A 16,875-nucleotide genomic window follows, 5' to 3' on the forward strand; every position below is an offset into this window, starting at 1 on the left:
AATATATTATGTATAATAAATTATATGTAATTATGTAATGTATAATTATATACGAATCTATTATTAATATATCAATAAATACAATTATTTATAAACATATTAGGAAATTACAATTATAAATAAATATAATTAATTTAATTAATAAATATAATTCACATATGAATTATATACTATATACTATATATAAGTTTTATATCCTTTGACCTATCAAGGCTATGTATAAATGTTTATCAGAAGGTAATAGAGAGACACACGGTTAAGTTACATACAGACTATAAGAGCAAACATGTTAATGCTAAAAAAAGAAGCAACTTAATAATCCAATAAAAAGGAAATAATTTTTAAAAAGTTTATTCCAAATGATAGACAACTTTGTCATTATTAAAACAATGCTTTATATGAGTATTTAAATTAATGCATATATCTATTATTAACTCTAAAGTAGTATACAAAATAGTATAATCAATATGGATCCCAATTTTATAATATACATACTCCTCTTCTAACATATATATACACATCTTATATATATGTTGTATATATTTATTTATATAAAATATGTATTAGAAGAAAATTAAATGTGGTATATATACTTGTGTTTTAGGACTTTGGGCAATGATAATTTTCTTTCTTTAAACGTGTATTTATTTTCCATATTCTCAGGAAAAGAAGTCACCTTATTAGAAAATAATTTTCTAAATATAGGAATATCCTTAGTAACTATTTGTGTAATTATTTGTTTAATAACTGCCTCTTCCCCTAGATTATTCATTTTATGTGTGCAGGAACCATATTTGTTTAGTCCTCTGCTGTTCCCTTACTATCTCTAACACCTGGAACAATATATAGAACATAGTAGATGCTCATTAAATAATTTTTCAAAAATGTTGTTGGAGAAATTGATATAGCTATACTATGCAATGTTGGTCATCTAAATGCTTACTATATGCTCTAGCATTTGGTAGACGCCTTCTTTGATACTCAAGAAATGCATGACAAAAACAAGACTAATGTTAGAGGAACAAATGAAAAATGCTACAAAACTGCCTGGTTTAAAATTACAGGTATATAAGCTCTGGATATATACAGAGTACGATATTAGTACTAGTATATTTAAAGTTTTGGGGAAATAAAACTGAATGGATGCATTTTGGTATGTAGTTATCCTACAGATGCAAGGAATGTAGTTATCCTGTAGGTCAGGAAAGTAGGCAGCCTAAATGGATGCAGCCAAGAGAGGATCTTTGGCAGGCAGAGAGAGGTTAAGAGAGCCAACACTGAAAGCCTGAAGAGCCAGACTAAAGGTGGAAGGGCCTAGAGGCTAACTACCTGCTTCACAATTTGCACCTTTAGGTTTGTCTCACTATTCAGGAAGTTCCTGGTACATGCGGTAGGGCAACATCCTGTGTAACTGTCATGGTGAGAGGATTAATGACTATGAAGGACACAAGCAAACTCTCAGGGCCAAATTCCCACATGACACACAGATCTACATTTTCCTGGTTTGAATCATTATAGAAAAAATACTTCTGGGGGAAATTAGACAACTTCTTCCATTATTTATGTTCGTTTTAAGTAAATGAAATTGGCAAAATGCTTTATAACAGAAACCTACTAACCAACAGACTACCAGAGTTCCATAATCATCCCTATAGGAGAGTCTAGAGTCCATGAATGAGAACTTGTGATTTTTACAGAGACATATGAAATCTGAAACATTAAATCACAATTTTCCCACCTATAATCATTAATCAATTGCTTAATTAATAAATAACCCTTTAAATGGTTTGGCCTTCACTAGTTAGAATCACTTATGCAAATGGGAAATATTAATGTCATATTAGAGCTGATGTATAAGTAGTGATGAATAATTTGATAGATTATAACTCTCCTTTTGTAATATTTTGAAGCACTCTTATTGCATTAGGCAGACTATAATTGTCAGAGCATTTGCATATTACTTTAGTTACCATGTAGACCATTTTTTAAAAATGAGTATTTGTGTTCTCATTGTCTTCCATTGGAATTGGTGGGTGATGTCTGATGTATTTGCCTTGCTTCTTAACATTCCATTGATTTTATCACTTGGTCAGATACAACATAAACCAAATTATTATTCTTTTAAAACTACTTGGTATAGGGGTGCCTGGGTGATTCAGTGGGTTAAAGCCTCTGCCTTCGGCTCAGGTCATGATCCCAGGGTCCTGGGATCGAGCCCCACATCAGGCTCTCTGCTCGGCAGGGAGCCTGCCTCCCCCTCTCTCTGTGCCTGCCTCTCTGCCTACTTTTGATTTCTGTCTGTCAAAAAAAAAAAAACAAAAACAAAAACAAAACTACTTGGTATAGGAGATGGAAATGTGCCTAATGAAGTTGTTCACTTGGAACCTGATTTTTAGGAAGTGGCAAATAAGTTTGATATAAACTGTTTGCTAGAACTTAACCACCTTACCCAGCTGGTATTCAAAGGCAGTAAATGTCACAGTGCCAAGTGAAGCAATTAACTTAATAACAACATATCAGGGTTGACATTGGCTCTGATAACATCACATATAAAATGCAGGCTACTATGGATCTGTGTCTTTGCTTTTTTCAGTTTAAAAAGGAAGCCCTGCTAAAATCCATGAATTGGGTCTATGATAGCCATTAACCTTAGAAGATCCTTCTGTATTAATCCCATTAGGTTGCTAGAGCATTTACAACTTTGTGATGAAATGAAGTTGATAAGTCCATTATATTTTTGGTAAAGGACAGGATAAAATATAAATTCATTGTAGATCTCAATATATTTCTCAACAGTTAAAATCTTTTCACAATTATTTCAGCTGTCAGAAAAAAATGTAGTGCTAACATTTCTTTTAATTTCTAAATCCTTCTTTAACACAAATATAATTGAAGCTCCCATAAAAATGATGGATGTTGATGGGGACATTGAATCTCCTCTACTTAAAAAATTTGTATCTTCGTTGTATCTTCTTATTTATAATTACTTTAAAGCAACTGCAATTATCTTTCTCAAGATTTGATACATTACAGCTATTTCTAAAATCATTCAATCTTCGTTGCCAGGTAATTTCCTTAAAACTGGGTAATATACAAAATATGGGCTCAAGATACTGATTAGAGAAATAAAATTATTCTAATCATGGTTACTGGGTATATAATGAGATGTTATATTGCTTTTTTGATATTTATTGAGATTTCAAATGTTTTGTGACCTGTACACAGTATGTTATTAAGTAGCTGATATTTTAAATTAAACTGCTAGGTTTCAACATCTTTCTTTTTTGTCTGCTTGATATATTATTTTCTGAGAGTGGTGTGTAAGATCTACAAGTCCAATTGTTGACTTAATAATGATTTTTCTGCAGAGTTTGATTAGTATACTTTGAAATACTTTGAGCCAACATAGTTTAGGTACATAGGTGCTCATGGTAGAAATGGAAGGGAATCTGTTCTATTATCCCCTTTATCACTATATGAATATCTAATATTATTTTCCTAAAATGGTATATTTACTTTAAAATCTATTTTGTCAGATAGTAAGATTTCAACTTCTGCCTTCTTTTGGGACATATTAATTTAGTATATCTTTTTTCCATCCTTTGATTCTCAGTTATTCTGTAATGAATATTTACCTCCTCACTGTCTTTAATAAGAAAGCACTTTAGAATTCTTCCATGTTCACTTTACTAGCCCCCACAACCACCCCTCTCAACAGCATATGAATTATGTGTTAGTTTGGATATATTTACCTTCATTTTATCCTGCCTTTATTTATTTAGACAACAATTAAAATACCACTCTATGTCTTATAAGACACACCATGTCTTATAACCTCTACTTACCATTTTTATAACATATCTCAAATAATTTCTCCAATTATTTGAGCATACCTTTCAGTGTGTGCCTTTGTATTGCAAATTCTTTTAAAACTCTGTATGTCTGAGAATAATTTTATAATAATTTCATAATGAATGGACTATTTAGCTCTATAGAAAATTCTAAGCTAGATGATCTTCCTTCAAAACTGTAAATGTGTCTTTCTATTATATTTCTGCATTCAGTATGTTGATTTGCTCATTGATAGCAGACATTTTCTATTTGGAAGCTTTATGAGGATGACAATTTATGTGATGTTCTCAAATTTTCTAATAATTTATCTATATGCCATTTTTTCCCCTTCCAATTGTTTGGTCCTCTGTGAGCCCTTTTACTTGAAGTCACTTCTCTCTCTTTAACCCTGGGAATTTATTTCCATTTTTTTCTTCTACACATTTCAGCTTCATTTTTATTTTCCTTTCTTCTCAGACTCTCATAATCTGAATATCTGCACATTTATTTCTAGTCATATTTCTCTTGGATTTTATGTTATATATCCTCTGTGTCTATGACTGCTGCTCTCTGGGAAGTTCCTAAACTGAGATTTTAGTTTCCTAATTTATTCATCATCTATGTCTATCCTACTGTTTACTGAACCATTTTGTTTTTTCATTTCAACTGTTATGTTTTTCATACTTTACTGAGTTAAGATTTTGTGGTAATTTTTTCTTGTTTTATGTTGCTGTTATCTTCCCTATCTCCCAAAGCCTATTTATCATGCTGAGTTTAGATTCTTGGTCCATCTGTTCCCATAATTATGTTTCTGATACATATGTTCTCCCAAGACTTTGGCCTTGGACATCTTTCTCTTTCTATCTACATTTCTATTTCTGGTGATCTCAAGCTATTTAATGACTTTAAATATAATTTTTATGATGATAACTCACAAATTTGTATATCTGCTAGGAATTCACTAGGTTCCAGACTCAGATATCTACCTACTTGATGGCTCCACTTGGCTGTACAATAAGCATCTTCAACTTAAATATTCAAGACTAATATCCATGCCCTTTCCATATACACCAGCTCCTTCTATAATCCTATCCATTTTAATTAAGATGTTCCATTCTTGGGGCATCTGGCTGGCTCAGTGAGTAGAGCATGTGACTCTTGATCTGAAGGTTGTCAGTTTGAGCCCCTTGTTGGGTACAGAGATTACTTAAAAATAAACTTTTTTTTTTTAAAATAAGTTTCCTTCGTCCAGTTCCTCAGACCAAAACTTTCTTCCTACTGCATTCTTGACTCCTTCCTTACTTACATATTCTACCTCCAGTTTATCAGAAACCCACTGGCTTTACATTTCCAATTATATACACAGTGTGACCATGTTATACATACCTCCTCCCCTGCCTTATCTGGGCCTTATCTTTTTTTTTTTAAAGATTTTATTTATTTATTTGACAGACAGAGATCATAAGTAGGCAGAGAGGCAGGCAGAGAGAGGAAGGGAAGCAGGCTCCCTGCTGAGCAGAGAGCCTGATGTGGGGCTCGATCCGAGGACCCTGGGATCATGACCTGAGCCGAAGGCAGAGGCTTTAACTCACTGAGCCACCCAGGCACCCCTGGGCCTTATCTTTTGCCTGTTTTCCAATCCTCTTACATGGACTCTTGCCCTCTAGTACTCAACACAGTAGACAGAGGGATCCTGTTAGAACATCAGCCAGATTGTGCCAGTCTTCTGCTCACAATATCCTAATAGCTGTCCATCTCACTCACAATGACAAAGACCTAACTGTGACCTTTGGGGTTCTACCTGATGCTCTTAACTCAACCTCCTGATACCATCTTCTGCTTTTCTTATTCACTCTATTCTACCCAAACCCATATTCTTGGTCTTGCTTAAATATACCAGATTTCTTACAGGAAATGGTCTCAAAAAATCATCTTCGCAGTGATGCCTTCTCCTTCCTCACCCATCCTCACTCAAATATCACAGTTAGCCATCTTATATCTCCCCTCCCCAATTCCCTGGCAACCAGTGATTTTTTTTCTCTCCTTCACTATAATATCATCTTTTCCCAAATGGCATATACATGGGGTGATGCCTAATGTCACTTTAAAAAAAAAGATTTTTATTTGAGAGAGAGAGAGAGAGAGTGGTGGTGGTAGGGGATGGCAGGCAGAGGGAGAAGCAGGCTTCCCACTGAACAGGGAGCCTGATGCAGGACTTGATCCCAGGACCCTGAGTGCATGACCTGAGCCAAAGACAGACACTAAACTGACATAACCAACCAGGCACCCCTGAACACCTGAACATCTTTCTTGATGTTCATTTGATTTTGGCTTCTTTCATTTACTATAAAGCATTTAAATCTAACCATACTTAGTTGCATGTTTCAGTATGCCATTCCTTTTTACCACTCAGTAATTCTCCATTGTATGGATGTACAACAGTTTACTTTCCAGTCCCCATTTGAAGGACATTTGAATTATTTTCAATATTTGCTGATTATAAAAAAGGTCACTTTTTAATAATTATTTTTATAAGCATTTACATGCAAATTTCTATGGGAACATAGTTTTAATTACTTTTGGAAAAATATCTGTGTGTAGAATCATTTGATCATGTGGTAAGTGTATACTTAGCTTTGTAATAAATAACAGGCTCTTCAAGTGGCTGTAGTATTTTTCATTTCCACCAACTTGTGCAAAATTGAACAGTTTAAAATCTTTAAAAAATAATTAAGGGATAAGGAAGATGTGGTCCATATACACAATGGAGTATTATGCCTCTATCAGAAAGGATGAATACCCAACTTTTGTAGCAACATGGATGGGACTGGAAGAAATTATGCTGAGCGAAATAAGTCAAGCAGAGAGAGTCAAGTATCATATGGTCTCACTTATTTGTGGAGCATAACAAATAACATGGAGGACATGGGGAGATGGAGAGGAGAGGGAGCTGAGGGAAACTGGAAGGGGAGATGAACCATGAGAGACTATGGACTATGGACTCTGAAAAACAACCAGAGGGTTTTGAAGGGGCGGGGGTGGGGGGTGGGGTGGGAGGTTGAGGAACCAGATGGTGGGTAATAGGGAGGGCACGTACTGCATGGAGCACTGGGTGTGATGCCAAAACAATGAACACTGTTATGCTGTAAATAAACAAATAAACGAATTAAAAAAAATTAAGAAAACTAAAAAAAAAAAAATTAAGGGGACAAATAGGTTATAATAAGATACAGTATTATAAGTGATTTGTGAAAAGCATTAGCCCATTCAGAATATTTCTAAATGCCTACTTATTATTATTATTTTTTTAGAGAGAGCAAGAGAGAGCATGAGCAGGAGGGGCAGAGGGAGAGGGAAAGAGAATCCCTAGCTCCCAAGCAGATTCCACTCTGAGTGCAGAGCTGATGCAGGGCCCAATCTCACCACCCTGAGATCATGACTTGAACTGAAACAGGATGCTTAACTGACTGGGCCACACAGGTGTCCCTCGATTGGCTACTTTTTTTTTTTTTTTAAGATTTTTATTCCTTTACCTGACAGAGATCACGAGTAGGCAGAGAGGCAGACAGAGAGAGAGGGGGAAGCAGGCTCCCTGCTGAGCAGAGAGCCCAATGCAGGCTAATCCCAGGACCCTGAAATCATGACCTGAGCTGAACGCAGAGGCCTTAACCCACTGAGCCACCCAGGCACCTCTCAATTGGCTACTTTTAAGTCACTTTTCAGTGTATTTATTTCCTAATGATATTAGAATGTAAATGTATTAAGGTGATGGTATGGGGTATGTATCTATATTAGTATAGGAACAATTATACTGCTAGATGTAACTCCCCTCCCCCCCCAAAAAAAGAAAAGAAAACCCATCTCTTTTTAGGAACTCTAAGATATTCGTATTACCTATGTTTCTTGGGAAACCTCCTTGGATACTGCTTAATTGTCTACCAATCCTTGATTATGAATTTATAAGACCTACATAAAACAGAATAGAATCTGAGTATTTTGACATAGTGATTGTGTTTCTATTTGGCATTAGAAATGACTTTTGAGACTCTTAATCTCACAAAACAAACTGAGGGTTGCTGGGGAGAGGGGCATTGGGAGAGGGGGGTGGGGTTATGGACATTGGGGAGGGTATGTGCTATGGTGAGTGCTGTGAAGTATATAAACCTGGTGATTCACAGACCTGTACCCCTGGGGATAAAAATACATTATATGTTTATAAGAAAATAAAAAAAATTAAGAATTTTTTTTTAATGAATGAATTTGGTTTTATTTTTTTTTTCAGCATAACAGTATTCATTGTTTTTGCACAACACCCAGTGCTCCATGCAAAACGTGCCCTCCCTATTACCCACCACCTGTTCCCCCAACCTCCCACCCCTGACCCTTCAAAACCCTCAGGTTGTTTTTCTAAAAAAGAAATGACTTTTGAGCAAATCAGATTATAATTACGACCTTGGTAATCCATTGATTTTTGTTCATGGAGATTAGCATAAGAGGTTCCCCCATAATCATAAACTGAAATAGAATATTTTCCTGGTATCTTTTTATTTTTATATATACCAGTAATGCCATGCTGATACTTTCGAGGAAAACAAAGCAATAAAACAAAAAAGGAAAGGAAGAAAAGAGAAGGGGAGGGAGGGGGGAGAAGGAAGAGAAAAAAAACCTTTTTGGAATTTGAAGGAGGTTTTTCAGTCAGTATCTGTAGCTGAAATAACAATCACAAATGAATCAAGGATGAGATTAAGCAGCGGGTCAGAGACAACATTAAGATTTCAGTAATTCCTGAGCATATAATTCTTGCCTTACTTGAAACTATCTCAGACATCAACAACCACAACAAAACTGCTGCTGAAACAACCTATTTGTTATTTTACACGACACACACACCTGCTAAATTATTGCATTTGATCGTAAGCTGCCAGAAGTAGTTTTCTTTGTTTTATAACCAAAACTGGTTGAATACCTTAATTAACTTCCTCAGGCAGGATGAAAATCTGTTGGTTGTGGGTTCTGAGAAAAAGATGTTGATGATAGTAGTTAAGGCCTGGACTCCCACATCATTGTGACAGTCACACCATTTCTGTATATGGTCAGGTGACTGCTCCATAGTCCTCGAGTTTCAGCATGGGACTATCATATGAAGGTGTTGTTTGTAATAAATATTTATTTTTCCTTTGGAAGGGGAAAACAGAACCTCTATGAGAAGCATTTACTGGGAAGCCTAGAAATTAAAATTAAAATCCCATAGGGCAAAGCAAGATAATTATTTTCCTCCAATATCCATCCCTGATTAAATTTCTGGCCCTATTAAAATGTATGAAAAATTAGCCATCTTATTAATAATTATTTCAACTTGTTCCCGTTTTGAGTTAAACTGATTATACATAATAATTTTTTCAGTTTTAAATTAGGAAGGTAATATCATCGCTGCAACTAAAAAGCAAACAAAATTCATTGAATTTCCCTGTGTGCCTGAACAGTTCCAAGCATGTAACTTTGAAAATGAAGCTTTCAGATCTTTTCCTCAAAGTTTTTTTCTAACTTATTTCTGTTGACTATAAACTTTTATAGAACTTAGATAACTAAGCTACATATTCTATTATTTGATTACTTATTAGAAGGATATGTTAAAGTTGATGTTTCAGTATTACTAAAACATAGCACATGTTCTTGAATGAATGGACACAAATGATGTGATTTTAAGAGGAACCATGTAAATTATAGAGGAACTATGTATATTATATGTATATTATACATATATAATACATATATATTTAATTTACCAATAAATTGTTACATGAAAGCATTACTTGAAATATTATGTCCATGCAGATATTTCAAATCCATCTACTTATTAAATTCTTTTAGAAAGACTTCAATTATGTTAATTTATAACATCCAACACCCTTTTGAATTTATTCTAGTTCATAATTCTAAGGACATCCATACAATTAAATGTGGGCATTGATAGTGCTTTTGTGGTAAAATGAAAAAAAAAAAAGCTATTTTGTACTTTCTATGGAAATATATATGTGTGTGTGTGTGTGTGTGTGTATACATATATGTTTATATATATAGAACTGGGGCTGGCTTAATGTGTAGAGGTATGGCTGGATACATATAAAACAGAGTTGTAGGTCTCTTACGGTTTCCATTCTTTTTCAGTCAAGGCTAGGGGAATTGCTGCCATTTGATTGAGATTCATTTGCAATAGAGTATCACTAAGTATCACTAAGGAAATGCCAAATTTATTTGGAATGATCTTTAGTTTCACAGTTTAATCTATTGTTGCTCACATTTGCATGTCTTCTCTAGCTCATGATGTATTCCTCCAGGTCCTAAAGTAGGATCCTCCAGGGAAAAGCAAAGTCAAAGAACATAGATATTAGTACTTACATTTACAAGTAGGTTGAAGTCCTCCAGGGAGAAAGGAACATATACTAATCTTCCAATAGTTTAGAGCATTATGCCAACATTATAGAGTAGTAATCATAGTTACACTACACTTTGAAATCTAATAGCCATTGTATAATTCTATTCACTTTAAAGATAAATTTTCTCCCATAATATAACATATTGTAACATAACATAACATAACGTAACATACATTGCACAGCATAGAATACCAGTCTAGAATCCAAGCAATGGCCAAAGGAATTAAAAAAATATATATCTTATTACTCATTACTTATTAGAAGGATGTGTATTTTTTCCTAGAAATATAAAATAATTCAACATTCCCCCAAATTTTAAATAGTTCCCAGTTTAGAGCAGTTACATTATTTATTTTTTATTTTATTTTTTAAAAGATTTTATTTATTTATTTGAGACAGAGAGGAAAGAGAGCGCATGCACAAGCAGGGGAGAGGGGCGGAAGTAGAGGGAGAAGCAGGTGCCCCACTGAGCAGGAAGCCTGATGCAAGGCTCAATCCCAGGAATGAGCAGAGACCCCTGGTAAGGGCTCCATCCCAGGACGCTGGGATCATGACCTGAGCTGAAGGCAGATTCTTAACTGACTGAGCTACATAGGCACCCATATAGCAGTTATTTTAAATGTTACATTTAAGTCTGATTGAAAGTATAATTTCTTTTTCAGTGTTCCAAGATTCATTGTTTATGCACCACACTCAGTGTTTCACGCAATATATGCCCTCCTTAATACCCACCAACAGGCTAATCCAACCCCTCACCCCCCTCCCTTCCAAAACCCTCAGTTTGCTTCTCAGAGTTCACAGACTCTCATGGTTCATCTCCCCCTTCAATTTCCCCCATCTAACTTCTCTCCTTCTCCCAATGTCCTCTGTGTTATTCCTTATGCTCCACAAATAAGAGAAACCACATGACAACTGACTCTCTCTGCTTGACTTATTTCACTCAGCATAATCTCCTCCAGTCCTGTCCATGTTGATACAAAAGTTGGGCATTCATCCTTTCTGATGGAGGCATAATATTCCATTGTATATATGGACCATATATTCTTTATTCAATTGTATGGAACCAGAAGAGACCCCAAATTGCTAAGGAAATGTTGAAAAAGGAAAACAAAACTGGGCGCATCACATTGCCTGAGTTCAAGTTTTACTACAAAGCTGTGATCACCAAGACAGCATGGTACTGGCACAAAAACAGACACGTAGACCAGTGGAACAGAGTAGAGAGCCCAGATATGGACCCTTAGCTTTATGGTCAAATAATCTTCGACAAAGCAGGAAAAAAATATCCAGTGGAAAGAAGACAGTCTCTTCAATAAATGGTGCTGGGAAAAGTGGACAGCTATGTATAGAAGAATGAAATTTGACCATTCTATTATGCCATACACAAAGATAAACTCAAAATGGATAAAATACCTCAACATGAGGCAGGAATCTATCAAAATCCTAGAGGAGAATATAGGCAGTAACCTTTTTGACACTGGCCACAGCAACTTCTTTCAAGATGTGTCTTCAAAGGCAAAGGAAACAAAAGTGAAAATGAACTTTTGGGACTTCATCAAGATCAAAAGCTTCCACACAGCAAAGGAAACAGTCAACAAAACAAACAGGCAGCCCATGGAACGGGAGAAGATATTCGCAAATGACAGTACAGACAAAGGGCTGATATCCAAGATCTATAAAGAACTCCTCAAACTCGACACACTCAAAACAGATAATCATGTCAAAAAATGGGCAGAAGAAATGAACGGACCCTTTTCCAAAGAAGACATACAAATGGCTAACAGACGCATGAATAAATGTTCATCATCATTAGCCATCAGGGAGATTAAAATCAAAACACATTGAGATACCACCATATACTAGTTAGAATGACCAGAATTAACAAAACAGTAAACAAGTGTTGGAGAGAATGTAGAGAAAGGGGAACCCTCTGACACTGTTGGGGGGAATGCAAGTTGGTGCAGCCACTTTGGAAAACAGTGTGGAGATTCCTTAAGAAATTAAAAATAGGGCTACCCTATCACCCTGTAATTGCACTACTGGTTATTTACACCAAAGATACAGATGTAGTGAAAAGAAGGGCCATTTGTACCCCAATGTTCATAGCAGGAATGGCTACAGTCGCCTATGTAAAGAGTCAAGATCTCTTCAACAGATAAATGAATAAAGAAGATATGGTCCATATATACAATGGAATATTATGCCTCCATCAGAAAGGATGAATACTAACTACTAACTACTACTAAAACTCATACAGCAATTCAGTAATGTGGCAGGATACAAAATCAATGTACAGAAATCAGTTGCTTTCTTATACACTAACAATGAAAATGCAGAAAGGGAAATTAGAGAAATGATTCCATTTACTATAGCATCATGAACCATAAGATACCTGGGAATAAACCTAACCAAAGAGGTAAAGGATCTGTACTCGAGGAACTACAGAAAACTCATCAAAGAAATTGAAGAAGACACAAAAAGATGGAAAAGCATTCCATGCTCATGGATCAGAAGAATAAACATTGTTAAAATGTCTATACTGCCTAGAGCAGTCTACACTTTCAATGCCATCCCAATCAAAATTCCACTGGCATTTTTCAAAGTGCTGCAACAAGCAATCTGAAAAGTATAATTTTTGATTGCCTAATGCTTTGAAATATGGAAACATGTGGCTAAGCCTGCCAGGCAATTAAGAAAATACAAATGTGTTTTCACTGTGTTCTCTGGGAACTTAAAAATTATATATTGATTCAAATTGGAGAATTCATTGAGTTTTTTGATCAACAAATTTTGGGGATAAAATGGGTATAGACCATCTCTTTATTATCAAGTTTATTGAAAATAAAATTTAGTGAAAGAATTACATGATTTTTAAAAATTCATTCAAGTTGTATATATTGATGGCCATGACTGTCACGTAGTCTATTAGGTGCTTGGTATTATAACATAAAGAAAAGAAATAAAAATTGTAGTTTCTGCTTATCTTGGAGTTGAGAGTGTAATGCAATTTACCTACCATAATTAGTGGTGTGTGTGTGTGTGAGTGTGTGTGTGTGTGTGTGTATTTCCATTCCTTTTATATAGAACCCCCAAACCCCACCATATTACCACAAGAAAGAGTATACCTTTTTTTCCTCTCTTCCCTCATGTCTAAAGGATTTCAGAAAAGTGATGAGGGACCAATGTAGGGTAAACAACTTCCTTGCAAGAGAAAAATAGGCCCCTGTTCTCCTCCTTCGTTCCCCCAACCAAGCACAGCATCAATTGCACGGGTGACAGAACCTTTTTCTGTTGATTTACTTACTACAGTCTAGGATCCAAAACACAGTTTGACAGTTTGACTAAGCACTAATAGCTCAAAGAGGTTATTGTAGTTTGCAGAATGAACCCCAGATATCATCACAGATCATCACTTATTCCATGAAAAAGTTAATATAAAAATAATAACCATAGAAACCTTTTTGCTCAACCTCTACTTGCCTAATTTGCTGGATTCAGCAAAGCTTTCATTTCCTTGAAATATAAAACAGAGTATCTCAATATACTGACCACCTCTTCTGTAAGACTTCTGTTCTTTTTTTTTTTTTAAAGATTTTATTTATTTATTTGACAGACAGAGATCAAGTAGGCAGAGAGGCAGGCAGAGAGAGAGAGGAGGAAGCAGGCTCTCCGCTGAGCAGAGAGCCCAATGTGGGCTCGATCCCAGGACCCCGAGATCATTACCTGAGCTGAAGGCAGAGGCTTAACCCACTGAGCCACCCAGGCGCCCCTGTAAGACTTCCGTTCTAAATGCACCTGCTGACCACTGTGCTGATAAGAATCTGTTTGGGGTGCCTAGGTGGCTCAGTCTGTTAAGCAGCTGACTCTTGGTTTTGCCTCAGATCATGATCTCAGGGTCCTATGATCAAGCCCCACATGGGGCTCCATCCACAATGAGTGTGGAGTCTGTTTATCTCTCTCCATTCTACTCTGCCCCATCTCCCCACTCTCTCTCTCAAATAAATAAATAAAAAGTTAAAAAAATCAGTTTTTCCCAAGCTGATTTATTTTGGTTATATTTCAAAATTACAGTATTTCATTAAGTGTTATGTAAATAATAAAAAGGGTGCGAAAAGGCATTATTTTTACAAAAATCAAGGAAAATTCACGGGAAAGATTTGATAATGCAAATAGTTGAAAAAAATCATTAGGGGTATATGAGACATATGTAAAAGAATAGGAAAGAAATTGTTAAATTCCAGATAGATTCTGCATTCAGCTTGCTCCTTCAGTGGCTCCCATTAAACGAAACCAAATCTGAATTCACAGGTAATAAATTATGGCTTTATTTTATGGTGGAAAAGTAACACCAATAAATAATCAGAAATCACACAGGCAAAAAAAGTCTTGGTCCTAAGTCAAATTAGGACTTATTAAGTCCTAATGCAATTAAGATATTAAATGCGATTTAATTAAATGCAATTAAGATAATGCATTTAGGAAACATAGGTGTACTTATCTTTTAATTTTTTTGAAGATTTTATTTGTTTATTTGAGAGAGAGCATGTGAACATGAGAAGGGAGAGGGGCAAAAGGAAAGGGAGAAGCAGGCTACCTGCTGAGTAGGGAGCCCAACATAGGGCTTGATCCCAGGATCCTGGGATCATGACCTAAGCTGAAGGTAGACATTTAACCAACTGAGCCGCCCAGACATCTATAGGTGTAGTTTTTAAATGATCAGTGCTTTAACCACAGAGTTTTAAATAAAATTGTTTCTAATAAAATTATTTCTATATATATATATACACACACACACACACACACACACGTATATATATATGGCCATCTGTATATATATATATACATATATATATTGTCATTGAGACAGTCTGAATTAATTTGAGTGGTAAAAGCAGTAAATACTTGGATTAGAAACGTGTGGAAAAGTAAGTGGCTATAGTGAGTAAATATTCTGTTTTGGAATTCAACTTTTATGGCTTTATGCATTATTTAAATCAAAAGGAATTTTCTGTGTCCAAAGAAGAGTCTAAAACAAAACAAAATAAATGAAGGAAGATACCATCAAGAAAATGAATTTTCTACAACACTTTCATCTCAAGAAAGCAAGTCGTAGAAGGTAATTTTAAAAAAAATCTTCTGGAAAAGGGACAGTATGAAAGAAAGTTTCTTAGTTTGAGTTTGGAAAATGGAATCATCAGGGGGAGCAATAGGTTTTGTGGTATCTGCTGCTGTATAATAATGGAGAATCTCTTTTAAAAAAGTAATACAAAATTATAAATTCTAAATTATATATGAAAATGAGTATTTATTTTGGATAAGAAAAGGAATCAATATATATACATATATGTTTTTAAAGTTGACAAATATCACAAGCATTATGTCATTAGTAACTGTCTGACACACATAACCATTTCCCCTTTTGTCTGCAATGTTACTGACATTTTTAAGTAACAATTTAAAAATATTTTCTATGGGACAATACAAATGATGTCTTGCTTCTTGTGTGGTTGATCAAAATTTGATTTTTTTGGAAGATTTCTTCCAGTTTCACAATTTGTTCTTGGTAATGCCATGTGAAATTTTTAGAATTGTCAACATTTGGAAAACTTTTATCAAATTGTTTTCGTACAAGAAGTATGTGATTCAGAACCACTGCTGCATCAATAACAATTTTGCATATCTCTTAGTATCACAGACTAAGATGGGTCTGAAATGTTGGGACCTGGAAAGCAGGTGACTTCTCATATAGTCACACAGTTGTGCTTCCTATTACAGCATTGTTACAAATTTCTGCTTTACAATTGTAGGAATTCAGATAAATTCTGTTTCACATGATTCTCATCCAACAAAAAAATCCTGATGCATTTATAATTGTTTATAACACCTCTGGGTGCTTGCTTTGGCAACAATATTAAAATTAGAAAGATACAGAGAAGATTAGCATGGTCTCGGCACTAGGATGACACACATATTTGTGAAGGGTTCCATTATTTTTATTATTGGGTGATGCATGGACTTGCTGAATCAATTTATTTTACACCTGAAATGAATGTAACACTGTATGTTAACTATCCTGACTTTAAAATAAAAACTTAAAAGCCCAAAATAAAAGATAAAATAAAACTGACTTTTGGAAGTGTGCTATGCAATAGATTGCCCTGATGCTCAAGCTTCATTGAGCATCAATGCTCAAGAGTTGGAACCCAACTCTCAAAGTCCATCATTTAATGATACATGAGTGAAGGAAGTCCAGAGGAATAGCATCCAAAGAAACTTCATGTTTTAACAATGAAATGTTCATTCATGCTGTTTGCCCGAGTGTCCATAATTCTCCATTGTGGTTGATGGCAACGACTACCACTCTCTCATACTCTGTCGACTCGAGTGCAATTATTTATGATTGTTTCATTCTATAACAATTCTAAGCTGCTTAAAGCCAAACAAGTGCTTTTTTACTTTTGTGGGACTTATGTATAATTTATCTCATTTGTTTTTGCTTTGTTGCTACATCCTCATCAGGGATATGGAGTAGGGTGAAGTGACTCACCCAAAGTCATGTGTTTTTTAAAGCAGAGTTTCAAACCCAACCTTTGCAACACAACAAGCC

At 35.1% G+C, this 16,875-nt stretch overlaps 1 pseudogene; it reads left to right on the forward strand.

Annotated features, from left to right (window-relative positions):
• The first annotated feature begins 16,162 nt into the window (after nucleotides 1-16,162).
• LOC123937761 lies at nucleotides 16,163-16,262 on the forward strand (annotated as a pseudogene).
• Nucleotides 16,263-16,875: the final 613 nt, after the last annotated feature.

Source organism: Meles meles, chromosome 2 (genome assembly GCF_922984935.1).
Source record: "Meles meles chromosome 2, mMelMel3.1 paternal haplotype, whole genome shotgun sequence".
NCBI classification, from domain to species: domain Eukaryota; kingdom Metazoa; phylum Chordata; class Mammalia; order Carnivora; family Mustelidae; genus Meles; species Meles meles.